Source organism: Molossus molossus, unplaced genomic scaffold, assembly GCF_014108415.1.
Source record: "Molossus molossus isolate mMolMol1 unplaced genomic scaffold, mMolMol1.p scaffold_m16_p_8, whole genome shotgun sequence".
Taxonomy (NCBI): domain Eukaryota; kingdom Metazoa; phylum Chordata; class Mammalia; order Chiroptera; family Molossidae; genus Molossus; species Molossus molossus.
The window spans coordinates 68,981,438-68,996,459 of NW_023425402.1; the positions used below are offsets into that span (position 1 = coordinate 68,981,438).

The 15,022-nt window shown below is 44.1% G+C and overlaps 1 protein-coding gene across 5 annotated transcripts in view; it reads right to left on the reverse strand.

Moving 5' to 3' along the window:
- FYN (FYN proto-oncogene, Src family tyrosine kinase) overlaps positions 1-14,187 on the reverse strand; it is a 205,532-nt gene extending 191,345 nt beyond the window's left edge. For 2 of the 5 annotated variants that reach the window (XM_036248078.1, XM_036248076.1), the window contains exon 1: positions 13,706-13,810. The gene's annotated coding sequence lies outside the window, so the exon portion shown is untranslated. Of the gene's footprint in view, positions 1-2,982; positions 3,051-13,705 lie in introns of all 5 variants that reach the window. The other 3 variants (XM_036248075.1, XM_036248074.1, XM_036248079.1) reach the window with 3 other exon arrangements.
- Between the last annotated feature and the right edge of the window lie 835 nt (positions 14,188-15,022).

Genomic DNA, 15,022 nt, shown 5'->3' on the forward strand with positions numbered 1-15,022 from the left:
CTCATTGAGGAGACACTGAGAGCACAGCTAGGTGTTCTGCTGGGAGACACAGGGTAGGGCTCTTGCCACAGCGGCAGTTCTGGATTCAAGTGCACAGGAGTGCTGTTGTGGGGGTGGAGGCCAGGAAGCTTCATCCCTGGAAAGACTCTGTTACAGCTGTTAAGTCCCAGATCAGGGACTTAACACTTTCCCGCAATGGACACTTCCCCTATAGTATGGTTGGGCTGAGGTACAATCAGAGAACATTTAAGGCAGCAGTTTTCCAAGTGCCAATCCTCCCTGTATCACACGTATCTATAAAATAACCAGAGCTTCCCAGTAATGACTGGCACCTACAGAGGCATCCGGTTTAGCTCCTTATACATCAGTCCTTATTGGTTCTTCCCAGCTACACCTCACTGGCTTTCACTAGCAATTCTCGGCATCTTAGAGAACTACATCCAATTCCTGGCATTCTGAAATCAAGAATCAGTTGAATAATGATGATAAGACAGAAAGAATTGCATGGTTAACCACACTAGTGCCAAAATAGTGTGCTATGACACATGATCTATGCTTTGACCCTAACTTGCAGACAGGACTAGGACTTGGGATCACATTATATGCAACCAAACCTGGATTCTAAACCACGATTCTGAGGATCTATCAATGCACAGGATCTACCAATGCAGAGGACCTAATGTAGTATCCACAAGAAGAAAACTTATTCAAGATTCATCTCCTCTAGAAGTACTGAAAACACTTTGGAGATGTCCCAACTTGCACAGTTCAGTGCAGTGTCACACAATGAACACAATGTGAATTAAACGAGGTGTGCTTTTAACCTTCTAGTAGCTTGCTACTGAAAATGGACAATACTGACACTGACATGTATGAAAATGGGTAAACGTGAACAAATTGGATAAAGTGGTGACATTATATACCAGCCACAAAGGGCAAAGTGCGTTTTGTCAATAGCATGTGATCTCTCACATTTAAGGCAGTGGTTGTGGCAGTGGGCGAGAGGGTGGGAAAAGCACTGAAATCATAGTGAAAAGTTAAAGAAGGAAAAACAGTTGGCTACTACTTTCCAGTGACCATAATGACATTTCAAAACACGGTGAAGCACAGGTACCCCCTTCCTCGCCTTGGCTGTAGTAGTTGGTCTACATCCACAGAAAGTGTTCCATCCTTCAGATACATTAAATCTGGCATCCAGGTGAGGGCTGGGCAACGGAGGCCATTAATGAGGTACCACAGAGAGCTGAGAAGACTCTTAATGAGAGGCTGACAAACACTGCCAGTTGTGCTGCTGTGTCTTTTGCTACAGATATTACCTGAGTAGTGCCTCCCTCTAACCATGCAAAACATTTTATAAGGCTTACTTTCAATCATTCTTTTAAAAGATATACAAACAGAGGCTGTGTATACATTGGAATATAGTGTGAAATCATTACTTTGTAGGACCTTAAGTATATAATAAAAACTTCCCCTGCTCAGGAGATTCTTCAAATGGTGCTACCACCAACTCAATTAATGCATGGAGAGGAAGGCACTCTCATGGCCAAAGTTGGGTTTCATGTGGCTGAGGAACACAGTTAAATGCTACTTTGAGAGGTCCAGAAATGGGCGGGTGCATGGTAGGTGAGCATCTGCCTTCTCTAATTCCCCCAGGATATACTGGTTGTCCACTCTGCTACTCTTCTTTGCTCTCCCATCATTCACTATTATATTCTTCCCGTTTCCTCCAAAATTTGAAAATCCTGCATTTATCCTGGTCTTAGATATCATTGTGGACTGGTGATTTCCTATTGTTTTTAGTAAAGATCTTGATGAAAACCTGACAGCAAAGGGCAAAGAGTAACTATTTCCTTGACCACCCTAAGTTTTAAACAAAAAGCTCAATATTACACATGGGACTACATCAAACTCAAAAGCTTCTGCACAGCAAAAGAAACAACCACCAAAATGGAAAGGCAACCCACTCTATGGGAGAGCATAATTGCCAGTGATACATCAGATAAGGGGTTAATTTCCAATATATATAGAGTGCTCATATAGCTCAACAAAAGGAAGACAAAGAACCCAATTAAAAAATGGGCAGAGGAACTAAATAGACCCCTCTCCAAATAAGACATACAAATGGCTAAGAGACATATGAAGAAATGTTCAACATCACTAATCATCAGAGAGATGCAAATTAAAACAACTATGAGGTATCACCTCACACCTGTCAGAATGGCCACCATCAACAAATCATCAAACAACAAGTGTTGGCGAGGGTGTGGAGAAAAGGGGACTCTAGTACACTGCTGGCGGAAATGCAGACTGGTGCAGCCACTATGGAAAACAATACGGTGTTACCTCAAAAAATTAAAAATTGAATTGCCATTTGACCCGGTGATTCCACTTCTAGGAATATACCCTAAGAAGCCTGAAACACCTATCAGAAAGAATATATGTACCCCCCATGTTCACAGCAGTACTATTTACAATAGCTAAGAACTGGAAACAGCCCAAATGTCCATCAGTAGACAAATGGATAAAAAAGCTGTGGTACATATCCACGATGGAGTACTATGCAGCTGTAAGAAAGATCTCTTATCCTTTGAGATGACATGGAGGGACCTGGAGAGTATTATCCTAAGCGAAACAAGCCAAACAGAGAAAGGCAAGTATCATATGATCTCACTTATTTGTGGAATATAATGAATATAACAGTCTAAAGAACAGGGTAGTCCCAGAGACCTGGAAGGAGGGTACAGATTGACAATCCCCAGAAGAGGGGGGTGGTGGGGGAGAGATAAACCACAGAACTTATATGCATGTATGCATGACCAATGGACATGGACAACAAAGCTGGGGACAACAAAGCTGGGGGGAGGGGGAGGAGGGTGTCAATGCGGTAAAAGGAGAAACATCTATAACAAAAATAAATAAATTAATTAATTAAAAAAAAAAAAAGCTCAATATGATAAACAAAAAAAATCATTAAACACATACCATTCCCAAAATGCAATGATGGGTCCTAAAATGGTCCAGGACAATCACCGAACCTAAATCATGAGGATCTGTAGAAAGTGAATATGGTGTCATCAGAAACTATGAAAGCTCAGCCCTGCTGGTGTAGCTCAATGGATTGAGCGTCCTCCCATGGACTGAGAAGTCCTGGTTTGATTCCCCATCAGGGCACATGCCTGGGTTGCAGGCTTGATCCCTAGTAGGGGGTGTACAGGAGGTAGCGGATAGATGTTTCTCTCTCACATTGATGGTTTTTTTTTCTTTATTGATTTTAGAGAGAGAGAAAGGGAGAAGGAGAGATAGAAACATCGATGAGAGAGAACATTAATTGGCCACCTCCTGCATGCCCCCACACTGGGGATTTGGCCCACAACCTGGGCATGTCCCTGACTGGGAATCAAAGGGCGATCTCTTGGTGCATGGGTCAGTGCTCAACCGCTGAGCCACACTGGCCAGGTCACATCAATGTTGCTCTCTCTCTCTCTCCCTTCCTCTCTCTCTCAAAAATCAATACAAACACATTTTAAAAAAAGAAAAGAAACTACAGAAGCTCAATATCCAAGTAGATGCCAGCTTAGCCTCACAGATGGCCAGAAACCAGCTAGCTATACATTCCAGTGCCCTGCCCCAGGGCCTATCTGAATAAACATCTGCTGACTATCTACACTATGAAAGACATCCTGCTATATGCTATAGGGGAACAAAAAAAGGAAGGTGAAACAATATTTTTGCACACATGAAACTAACAGAACCCATAAGTATATATTTCTAGGAGACCTGGATTCTAGTTTAAACTCAATTAATAACTGGATGTATAACCTTGGGCAAGTCACAAAAATCCTCTACACCTTGGATTCCTCATACCAGGAATTAACTAACAACATAAGCATCATTTATTAGGAGGTAATTGAGAGACATAAATGCTCAATGCAAGAGAATGAGAAGACTAGGAGACTCTTCCCGGAGTGAGGACTTCAACTGGGCCTTGAGAAATGAATAGAATTCTGAGGTAAGGAAGGGTCAGGGAATTCCAAGAGGGAAAACAAACAAACAAAGGCTGAAACACATATTCCATATTAATGATATAGTAGATTGACATCTGGCTAATCAAGTGTTAATGTAGTGGTGAATGATGTAGCCAGGTATGACTAAGAATGTGGAGACAGTGGAAGGCACTGAAACTGGCTAAGAAACTGGGTCTTTTTCCTAGTCATTGGGTTGTTAATAAAGGACATGGCAAAAGAACTAGCATCCACATCAGCCAGCACATCCAATTTGATATGGATCAACACCTCCTCACTCAATCTAGAAAATATAGGAGTGATGCAACAGGAGTTGTTTTTGTTTGTTTGGTGTTTTTGTTTTCCAACTGGAATTGTTATTTGCAAATCATGGAGGAGCCTGAAGGACATAAAATATCAAGAGAATATAGATCAGGCAAAGGTACAGACAGAGGACAGACACAGAATTGACATTTTTAAGTAGGAGACAATGATAAAAGATCCAGAATGACAGAATATTAGAGTTCATTGATAACTCAGCTCGTATATCTGAAAACAGTGAGGTGCTCTGTTTGTAGGAGCTTAGACAATAAACTAGACAACAAAAAGGTGAAACCCTCCAAACTTGGAGCACAAACAAGAGAAATCGTTAACTGCATGTGCCTAGCTATAGGCAACAAATCACAATTTCTGAAATAAAAAAATAAAATTTTACAAGTGACAGTATTTGACATTGCTATTGCTTTTAAATAGATACTACATGTGTGAAAATGAAGGAACTTGTGGGTATTCATTTGCCTTTTCAGTAGAATTTAAATTGGGCAGGATTTCACAGAAATACAGATTCAGTAACTTTTTCTGGGGATTAGAGAAGAAAGAATTGAGCTTTGTTGTGGGAAAGGCGATCTGGCTCATGTTTAATTTTCCATTAAAGTCCTACTTTTCAGTATAAAGCAGATGGAATCCTTATACAACTCCATGAAAAGCCTACTATTTTTGGGTACCTCAAAGATGGAAGCTCTGAAGGAAATGAAGTGTTTGAATTCATCAGATAAAATCCCACCAGCACATTCAAAAGAAGCAGGTGTTTAGAAATCTTAAAATACAAGGTAAGAGGTCTTTCTGTGAAGGACTTCTGATCCCCAGCTTGCTCTGGGCGGCTGCTCCCTTTGGCTCAAGCTGATTGATGATTCTCTCGCTACCACTTCATGGCCTGCTCTCATCACTGTTAACTGAGACTCACTATATATGCTTTATTCCTCGTCTCTCAGAAGCTGCCTCCCAGCCATTCTCATATACAGAAAATATTTCAGTGTTCAACAGTGTCCGCTCCATACTTACTAAATGAGAACAGGGTCTGGGAATATGCATTCTATAAGATCCTCAGAGGATATTCATGCAACCATACCCCTAAAGCTCTTTCCTTATCAGGAGCTAAAACCTGGTTCAATATATTCTGTTAGTCATTTTGCCAAGATGGGTGGACGATCAAAAGCTGATGTTCACTATGCGAGGACTGTGAGGCACTGGGCTAGGTAGTTTATAATCTCGCTTGAGAGGTGGGAATAAACTCAGTGTTAAGAGCATAGACCCTGGAGCCAGACTGACTGCCTGGGTTTAGATCCTAGATCTGCTGCTTCCTAGCTCTGTGACCCTGACTAAATCACTTAATCTTTATGCCTCAGTTTCCTCACCTATTAAATGGGGAATAATGACAGTATCTCATGAAATAGTGCTGGTGTTATGTTGGGAAAATGAAACCATGAAAAAGATACAAAGACTTACGAAGAGTCCATAGGTCAGTAAAAAAAAAAGACCAGTATCTGCCCACTCTCCCACTCAGCCACTTAATTCTGCTTTATAAGTCAGGCTGTGACAAAGGTGATAATGAGGTGGTAATCAAGTGCCACAGGAGCCCAGAGACAGGACCAAAGGTAAGTCTGATGGAGCCATCAGAAGGAAGTTTTCCACAGGGGGTAAAGGTGCCTTTGTACTACCAACACTTGACATAGAAATAACTGCAAAGCAAAGGCAAGGAGGCTTGAAAATAGGCAGGGAGTGAGGAACCACAGCTTTGGAGCAAAAGCAAGCGTGAGTTTAGGAGCCAGACAGACCTGGCTTCTCTAGTAATTAGCTGTGTGACAATGGGCAAGTTACTGAGCCTCAGTCTTCCCATCTGACCAATGAGGTTAATAATACCTGCCTCACAGAGTTGTTATGACTAAGTAAATTACTGTATGTAAAGCACTTAACAAGGCCTCTGGGGGTCCATACAAATGGTAGGCATTATTTTCATGGTGTATTTAGAAAGGTATGAGTAGCTGTGGTATGCACAGGCCAGAAATAAGTAGCCCACAGAAAAAGCCTTCTGAATTGAAACACCAACGGGTTAAGATTTTCCCATACTGTAGTTTTTTTCTCCTCAAAATGTACAGTTAATAGGTACTCAATACATAATCACTCAAACCAACTAGGTGCTGCTTGAGGTCAGGGGTCCACTCTGCTTGCAGGGTGAGGTAACAATGCAGGTCTTCCTGGAAGCAGGCTAAGATGAATGGGAAAACGTTCTCACCCAAATATTACAACAACCAGAACCTCATAAACATTGTTAAAGTTTCATGAGTCAGTAAGCATTATCTTTTCTTCCCACGTTTTTATTAGACCATAAATCCAGTTCAATTTATATCTTTCTAGGATTGCTATGTTCTAATCAAGTCCAGAGTGCCACTTATTCCTAAGTTTTCTGGACTGCATGTCACCCAAGTCCATTTGGATTACACTGTTCAGGCTACTTATGTGTTTTTGTAGCTAAAAATTAGATTTGTTCAACTAGAAACACTAAAAAAAAGATTATATTGCTCTAAATAACCCAAATCACCTGTTTCATAGGAATCAAGTGCATGAAAGTCATAACTTGCATGTGTGGGGATTCCTACTTTGTCGTTTATTCCACCTTCAGAAAATCATGATGACATTCTGAAGTCCAACTCAAGGGATTTACATTGTAAACAGGTTAAAATTCTGGTTATCTGACTAAAACAAAGAAACCCTTTTAGAGGGTTAACTTCAAAGTGCTTTTGTTTTCTATTCTTAAGAATAAAAAAGGCTCTGCATTTCTTAAGAAGACTTGCTAAAAGTGCTGTTTTCAATCATACTATATAAACTAATTTTCTACCTTTTCCCAATAATCCTTTATCCAGGACTGACAATCACCCAAATCTCTTTCTAAAATATTCAAAATTTCCTTTTCATCGTCCCTTCTCTAAGGGGCATTTATGTTATGTGTGTGTGTATATGTATATGTAAGTATGTTTTGTGTATTTGCTGCTGTTGTTAAAGTGTGTATGTGTGTATACTTTATCAACAGCAGCAAACACAGCTTTTCATGTGTGTGGGGTACTATTTGGAGTGCTTTATGTTTATTAACTCACTGACTCTTCACAGCAAACCTTTGAGGTAGGAACTATTATCCCCATTTTAAAGGTGAAGAAAGGGAGGCACAGAGAGATTAGTAACTTGGTCCAGCTCACACAGGTGGGAGGGGTTGAACCAAGACCATACCCCAAGTATGGCCCTGGGCTGAAAGGCTTGCAATCTGGCTCTCAGAGGTAACTTCGCCACCTTGGTCAAGTCACTTAGCTCTTTGAGGCTTACTTTTCCTCATAAGTAAAATGGACATGTTGGACGACATGATCTCTAAGTCCCTTAGGGTGGTATGTTCTGCAAGGTTTGATAATTATTTCTACCTGGGTCTGCGAGTAGCAGAGTTTTAGTCTTTTACCCCGTATTCCCCTGATGCTGCTCTGCCTGGATTCAGAGATCTTTGGTGCTAAATCCAACTGTACTTGTCATTCTTTTTCTTTTCTTTTTTGCTTTATTGATTTTTAGAGGGAGAGTAAGGGAGAGGGAGAGATAGAAACATCAATGAGAGAGAACATCAAATGGCCGCCTCCTGCAGGCCCCTCACCTGGGATTGGGCCCACAACCTGGGCACGTGCCCTGATCAGGAATTGAATCCATGACCTCTTGGTGCATGGGTCGATGCTCAACCACTGAACCACACCAGCCAGGCTGTACTTGTCTTTCTTAATCTTGTTTAATGTCTGGGGTATAACCTTCTCCCCTTGGAGATCAGGGACACCTCTCTCCCCAGGGCCTGCCCAATACACTGGCTGCCCCTTTCCCACTCAGGGCCTGGGCTTCTCCGCCTCTTCCTCTGTCCCCAGGCTCTCTCTCAGCCCTGTTTGCTCTATCTGCTCTCCATACTCTCCCTGAGTGATACTGCCCACATCCATGGCTTCCAGTATTTCGTAATTTGCTGCTAAAAGATTTATATTTGAGTCCTACTCCTCACTCCAGACCCATCTATTCAACTGCCTATGGGATACCTGGACCTGAAAGTGCAAAGTATCCATGACAAAGCCATCACTTTACACAACCAGCTTTTCTAACTGAATTGCTGGTTTCAGTGTCTCTTGCCACCTAATTTCCAAGGATTTCCCTTCTGCCTCCCCGCCCCCCCCCCCCCCCCCCACTTATAGATATGAGAGAGAGAGGAAGGAAGAAGGAGAGAAAGATAGAAACATTGATGAGGGAGAACATTGATGGGCCGCTTCCTGCATGTCCCCCACTGGAGATTGGACCCACAACCTGAGCATGTGCCCTGACCAGAAATTGAACCAGCAACCTCTTGGTGCATGGGTTGATGCTCAGCCACTGAGCCACACTGGCCGGGTTATCTCACCCTCTCTTATTCGGTTTCTTTTGCTCCATCCAGACCCTCATCTATTGTCCATCTGAGTTTCCATAACTACCTTCCCTGCATCTTGACCACATATGGTAAATAGCCCATTGTGGCCAAATAATCTTTATAAATTAAATTCAGATCAAAGCAGTATCCCCACTTACAACTCTAAATAGCATTCCTGTCAAAATACAAGAATATTCTCAGTTTTTCTTCCAGCCCTATCTTCTCCTCCTGTCAATCTCCCTCCCACCCACCCTGAACTTCTTGCAGTTTCCCAGGTCTGTGCACTGGCCCTCTGAGTTGCTCATTCTGGGGCAATGGCAGTCACACAACACTTAACTAGCCGTCTCCTCCTCTTCAGGTACCTACTTTTCATCTCAAAGACACCTTCTCCTTCAGCCTTCTCTGCCTGGCCACCCCACTTTCCCACCTCTTTGTGGAGGTCATGCTCCCTCCTGTATGTTCCCATGTTCCAGTAAGAATCACTAGAATCACAGATTTATCATAGAGGGCAGAGACTTCCTTCTGCAGGTAAGTTCCTTGAGGCAGGATCACACCTCTTTGCCCCTGAACCATCTAGTTCCATTTCTGGCAAATACAATGAATGAATGCTGCTGAATGAGTAAATATGTAGGACAATCCACAATCTCACAGTGAACTATCTGTGGATCACTAGAAGAACCCAGGTTAAAATAAAGAATCACACTGAGTGAAAGTTTTTCCAGTATCAACATGCTGTGCTTTCTTTCCTATTTGAAATTTTTATTTTATTTTATTTTCTATTTTCTAGGTGAGCATAGATGAGGGTCTAAATGAAAGGAGTGGAGGTAGGATTGAACATTTTATTTTTAATTTAAATATAAAGTCCTATTTCCCAACAACCAGAGTATCAATTTCCAAAGCATTTACACCACTCCCCACCCCTTGTAGCATGTAACACATTTAATTAATATCATCTTTATATCTATATATAGTATTTTGCATATTTCCTAGTGGCTAAGAGCAACAGCATTGAAACTAAACTATTTGAGCCTGAATCCTGACTCTACCACTTACTGGCTATATGATCTTGAGTTATTTACTCAACTTCCCTTGCTTCAATTCCTATCTGTGAAATGAGGATTATATATGAAACTACTTCATTTCACTATTGTTAGGATTGGAGTTTAAACAGTGCTTGACAGATAGCAAATGCTCATTAGAAGTTAGCTATTATTAATCAGCTTTATCTCCTCTAGTAGACTGTGAGCTCCTGAAGAGCAAGGACAGCAGATGTATTCATTTCCACGACCTTATCTCCCAGTGCCTTGCACACAACATACTGGGCTAATGTGTGTAGAAAAGATGAATATAATGAACTGTTTGTAACAAAAATATGTACATTATTAAGTATGACAACTAGTACAGACAGAATTGCTCCAACAATTTACAGGCGTACAGAGAACAGGGACTGTACTATGTAGAACATTAGCAGTTTACCCTGCTCCTAGATGTCTGGAAGCTCACTTAACCTCCTTGAAATACGCAAGGCTCATAGTCACAAAGTCAGGGCAGCTATGTGATGGAGGGGACTCAGGTGGGACTGAAGAGCTGGGCTGGCTGAAGCTCCCCTCCATTAGCATGACCTGGGGCAAGAAGTTTCTCCTCTGGAGTCTGCTTAATTTCCTCTTCCAATTAACAGAAGGTAGGACTGTGATTTATAAGGATCCCCCCTAGCCACTTTGGGAGTCTCTAAAATCAGCAGATAAAAAACTAGGCCAAGAAAGGTGCTACTGGGTAAAAAAAAAAAAAAAAAAGATATATATATAATATATATATATCTCAAAGGCAACACAGGAGCTATCACATAACTATATTACAAGGAATTGCTGAGAGGGAACCGGCCACTTGAACTGACAAAAAGCAAGGTGCTTTGAAACATGTTCAAAATGAAAAAATCTGAACTTGTAAAACCAAAAAAACAAAAACAAAAGCAATGATGGGTATAGGCTCTAGGCTTCCATTTGATTGAATTCTCATCAGCTTTCAAACTCCTTGAGGACAATGACTGTGCCTTGTTGAGTGGCAGCATATGGCAAAGCTGTTGACCAAAAATATATTCCTTCTTGATCTTTCATCTGTTCACATGGCTAACTTATATTTTCCCGGGCTCCCTTGCAGTTAAAAGTGGCCATAGAACTAGTCCTCATGAAAAGGCTGTTAAGTAGAAGTTATGGGTGTCATTTCCAGACCAAGGTATTTAAAAAGTGGGTGCATCTCCCACTTTGGTCCCCCTGCCAGCTGAAAGCAGGTTACAATGGAGCACTCTAAGATGGTGGAACGTGGTCCCAGAATCACTACAAGGAGGAAACCCACCCACTGACAATAAATACTCCTTTTGAAGTATTACATGAGGAAAAATATATGTCTATTGCTTTTAAGCCATTATAATTTTGCAGGCCTATTTGTTATTAGCTACTAAAATTAGCCTAATTAATCCAGGAGCCTAGCACATATCAAAGACCTAACTCACATTTGTTGAGACAAGATAAATAAGACTAGGTTCCTTCTCTCAATGTGGATCAACTAATGATGGGAACAGACACATGCCAAACATGATGCCTGCTGCTGAAGTTTGAAAACAAAATTGGAAGCATGATGTGTTTGCAGGAGAGAGGAAGGAGAAAGCTTCACAGAAGAGATGACTTTTGAATTTGGCCCTAAAGGTTAAATGGTACCCAAACAAATCAGATGGGGTTGGAGATTCCAGGCCCAGAATAAAGCACAGAATAAAGGCATAGAAAGCCAAGTGTGCATTTGTTCACATTCAACCTTATTATTAAGTCTCTCTAACTTAGTCAACAGAGTGCAAATTTACTGTGCACTGACTTTTCCTTCCTGGGTCTGGCATCAAACAAACAATCCTTTGTTTTTCCAGTACACTCATTAACCTTATTGCTTTTTTTTTTTAATATAAAAAGTTCCATGATGAATGTCTTTAGAAAGTGAAAAAGTAAATGTTTAAAATGAATCATAACTCTTTTCTAACAAAATTCTTGCAGAATAAACTTAAGATAGTTCTATTACTTATAACAATCAAAGAGCTATGCTCTTAGGAATCATTGGTTTTTAACCTACATTTTGACATTATTGAGTAAGCATGTAATAGTCACTGGCTTACAAAACATAACACTAAGCCTCCAGATTTACATTAACATTTCTTCTCTAAGAGGAACACCAAGCAGATGATTCAAAGTGCAGTCAAAATATTCTCTACATCCTTTGCTCATAGCGAAGTGCCCACAAAACCTGAGATAGTTAACAAACCACTTCCTCCAAAAGTCTGAGTCCCTTCCTCACAGTACCCATGGGGCAGAGATCAGGAGAAAGAGCACACAAAGGGTGGAGAGTATTGCAGTCACTTGGGTGGTGAAAGGAAGGATGTGGGCCTCTGAAGGCTACCCTGAGGTAAGGAAGAGAGTCTCCAGTGGCCTTCTGAAAACTAATTTAATGCTGTTATCAATGTCCCAGAAACTTGTTTTAATGTAAGGGCAAAGTAAAAACATTGAGCGGACCAGATTTCATTTCAAAAGCTTCAGCACTCTGTAGACTTGAGAGAAGAAGCAAGTCAGGCTACTCCCCTCACATCAAACACCAATTCAATTATCTGATTCAGAAACAAAATTCACCCCCATTAATGTATCCCACCTCAGCTCCTAGTACCTATGCCCCAAAAGAGAGGGGGTTAAAATGGGGATGGAAGACTACCTTGAAAGTAAAGCAACTCTTAAGATGGCTGGAATCATTTCCCCCTTAAATCTAAGAAGTGCTTCAGCTGCCAGTCAACACCACCAGTCTATGAATACAGCAAAATGCTAGCACCTGCTATCCTGCATCTGGGGCCATTTATTTTTTGGTAAATGTGGCAGGAAAGACTCTCAGAGAAAAGATCAACTGCTTTATCTGAGAGAAAGGGAAGCCCCAGGCAAAAGAAACAAGTAACATTGCGCCCATCCTTGGGTACTTTGTGTCTCTCCTCTCTGTGCACTGAAAGAGCTCTTTGTGTGTCACACACACACACACACACACACGAGTCTGTGTGATTTATTGGGGGAGGAGGGGCAAGAAGGGTGACTTTATTATCCCTCTTCTTACTGAGTCCCAGCAAATCTCCTTCTGGGCCCAAGCTCGGTGGCCTCTTTCTGGCTCAGTCCCCTCCGCCTGTGGCCGCAGAGATAAGAGAGGGGAGGCGACCAAATAAAAACAGTCATCGATCTAGGGAAGTAGAGAGGAAATCCAGAGAGCAGGGAAGAGAGGAGAAAGGAGCTTGGGGGAGAAAGGGTGGTGGGCAGAGGAAGGGGAGCAAAGGCTCCAGCACTGGGGACAGGGAAAGGGTGGGAGGGTGGGTGGTGGCACAGGAAGAGTGAAGGGGAGGATGGGGGAAGTGCAAGGGAGGTGCCAGAAATAGGCAGGAGGATGCGATGGGGAAGGCGACGGCCGCATAAGGAGGAGGCTGAGAGGTGAAGGAGTAGGGCAGGGGTGGGGTGGAGTGGGGTGGAGAGGGAAGCAGCACGGGGCATCAATTATTAAGTGATTACATCATCCCTGACATTAAAACAACACACAGCCCGGGTCCCCGCGGGGGGCCCCGAAAGGAGGGCGGGGGCGGAGTCTGGGCCAGCCTTGCCTCTAAGCCAATTCCTATTCTCACCCCGCGCCGGCTCTCGGGAGGGAAAATGGGCCCCCATCCCTGCGCTACCTCGGGACCGCACCCCGCAGGGGTGCCTCCGGCTCGGCAGCAGGAACACTCCGAACCGGCCAACTCCCCGGCAGCCCCGCGGGGCGCCCAGGACGCGGCTGCGGCCAAGAGATTGCAGCGCCGGGCCCCACGGCGGGGGCAGCGCTGCGCGGGGGCGCCGGCGGCCCGCACCTCCGTAGCATCCCCGCGGCCTCCCGCCGCGCATCCCCGGCCGCTTACCTGTGCGGCGCTCAGGCTCCGGAACCCATTCACATGGTCCTCTCCCCGCCTTCCTCCAGCGCAGCCGAGGCGGCTCCGGCGGCTCCGGCGGCTCCGGCGGGCTCGGGAGCCGGTGGGCCTTTCGAGAGCGCCCAAGGGGCGGCGCCGGGTATCCCCGGCCCGGCGGCCGGATCCTTCTCTGGCGCGGCCGGCGGCCGCCCGGCGGTGCGGTGCAGGCGGAGGCTTTGTGTGCGCCTGGGGAGCCCTTCGTGTGAGGGGCGAAGCGCCGCGCGCTCGGACGGCGAAGGACGCGCGACTCCCAGGGCAGCCTCGCTTCTGTTCCCGCGGCCGGCCGGCGGGCGGATCTCGACGGCTTTCGGCTCACGACGACCCCTCCTCCTCACCCGCGGCAGCCCCCTCCCCGCCGGCTCCGCTCTTGACAGATGGCGCAACTGCAACGACGCGCCGCCGCTACCGCGGCTGCTCGCAGCTACTCGGGCTGATGCTCCCGCCGCTCAAGCCCCAGCCCTGCGAGGAGGAGGCGGGACACACCCTGAGAGTGGCAGACCGCGCTACCCTATCAACGGGCCCCTCGGGAGCTTCACGCGGCGACCATTGGTGTTGGGGTGGGGGCGGTACTGAATTGGGTGGGGCCACCGAGTGGGTTGAGCGTTACTGTGGCAGCGGCATCCTGGCGTGTTGAGTGTGCTGAGAGGGGCTGCGAGGTTGGAGTTGTGTGTGTGTGTTCTTAAGGATCGTGTGGACTTGTGAGGTAGTAGATTAGGGCGGGGGAAGGAGGGGAGAGAGTGAACTGCAGTTTCTGCTTTGCAGAAGGTTGCAGTTGTCACTGCAGAAAGACATCTGCCATTCTCAAACCACGGGAACCTGTCAGGGAAAAGGGCTATCTTGCCTTTCTGGTGTGTTTTTATTTGAAGGTGGAAGGATACACTGGGAAAGTATTAGGGTGGTAGAAGTGTTTTCTCTGATCAAACTGAAGCATGCAGAACAAGCTAGAAGCTCATCACAGAACCTTGAAATGAAGAGAACCTTGGAAACGCACAACTAATATTAATAATAATAACGAGGAGGGGGAAATTAAGATTAATTTATTAGTCTCCTGTTCTCGTGGACACACACACACACACATATTTATTTTCAAGCAAAAATCTGGAGGAATTATTACTAAAATGGGGGGAGAGGGCAGAGAGGGCAGGCAGTGATGAAAGAATCTGCAATCACCACCAAATAGAGATTTGTTTGTATGTTTTTTCCAAGTCATGTTTAATTGTAGCCACTGGTTGTCTTTGGCTTCTTCAGCCTTCTTGTTTTTTTCTCCCT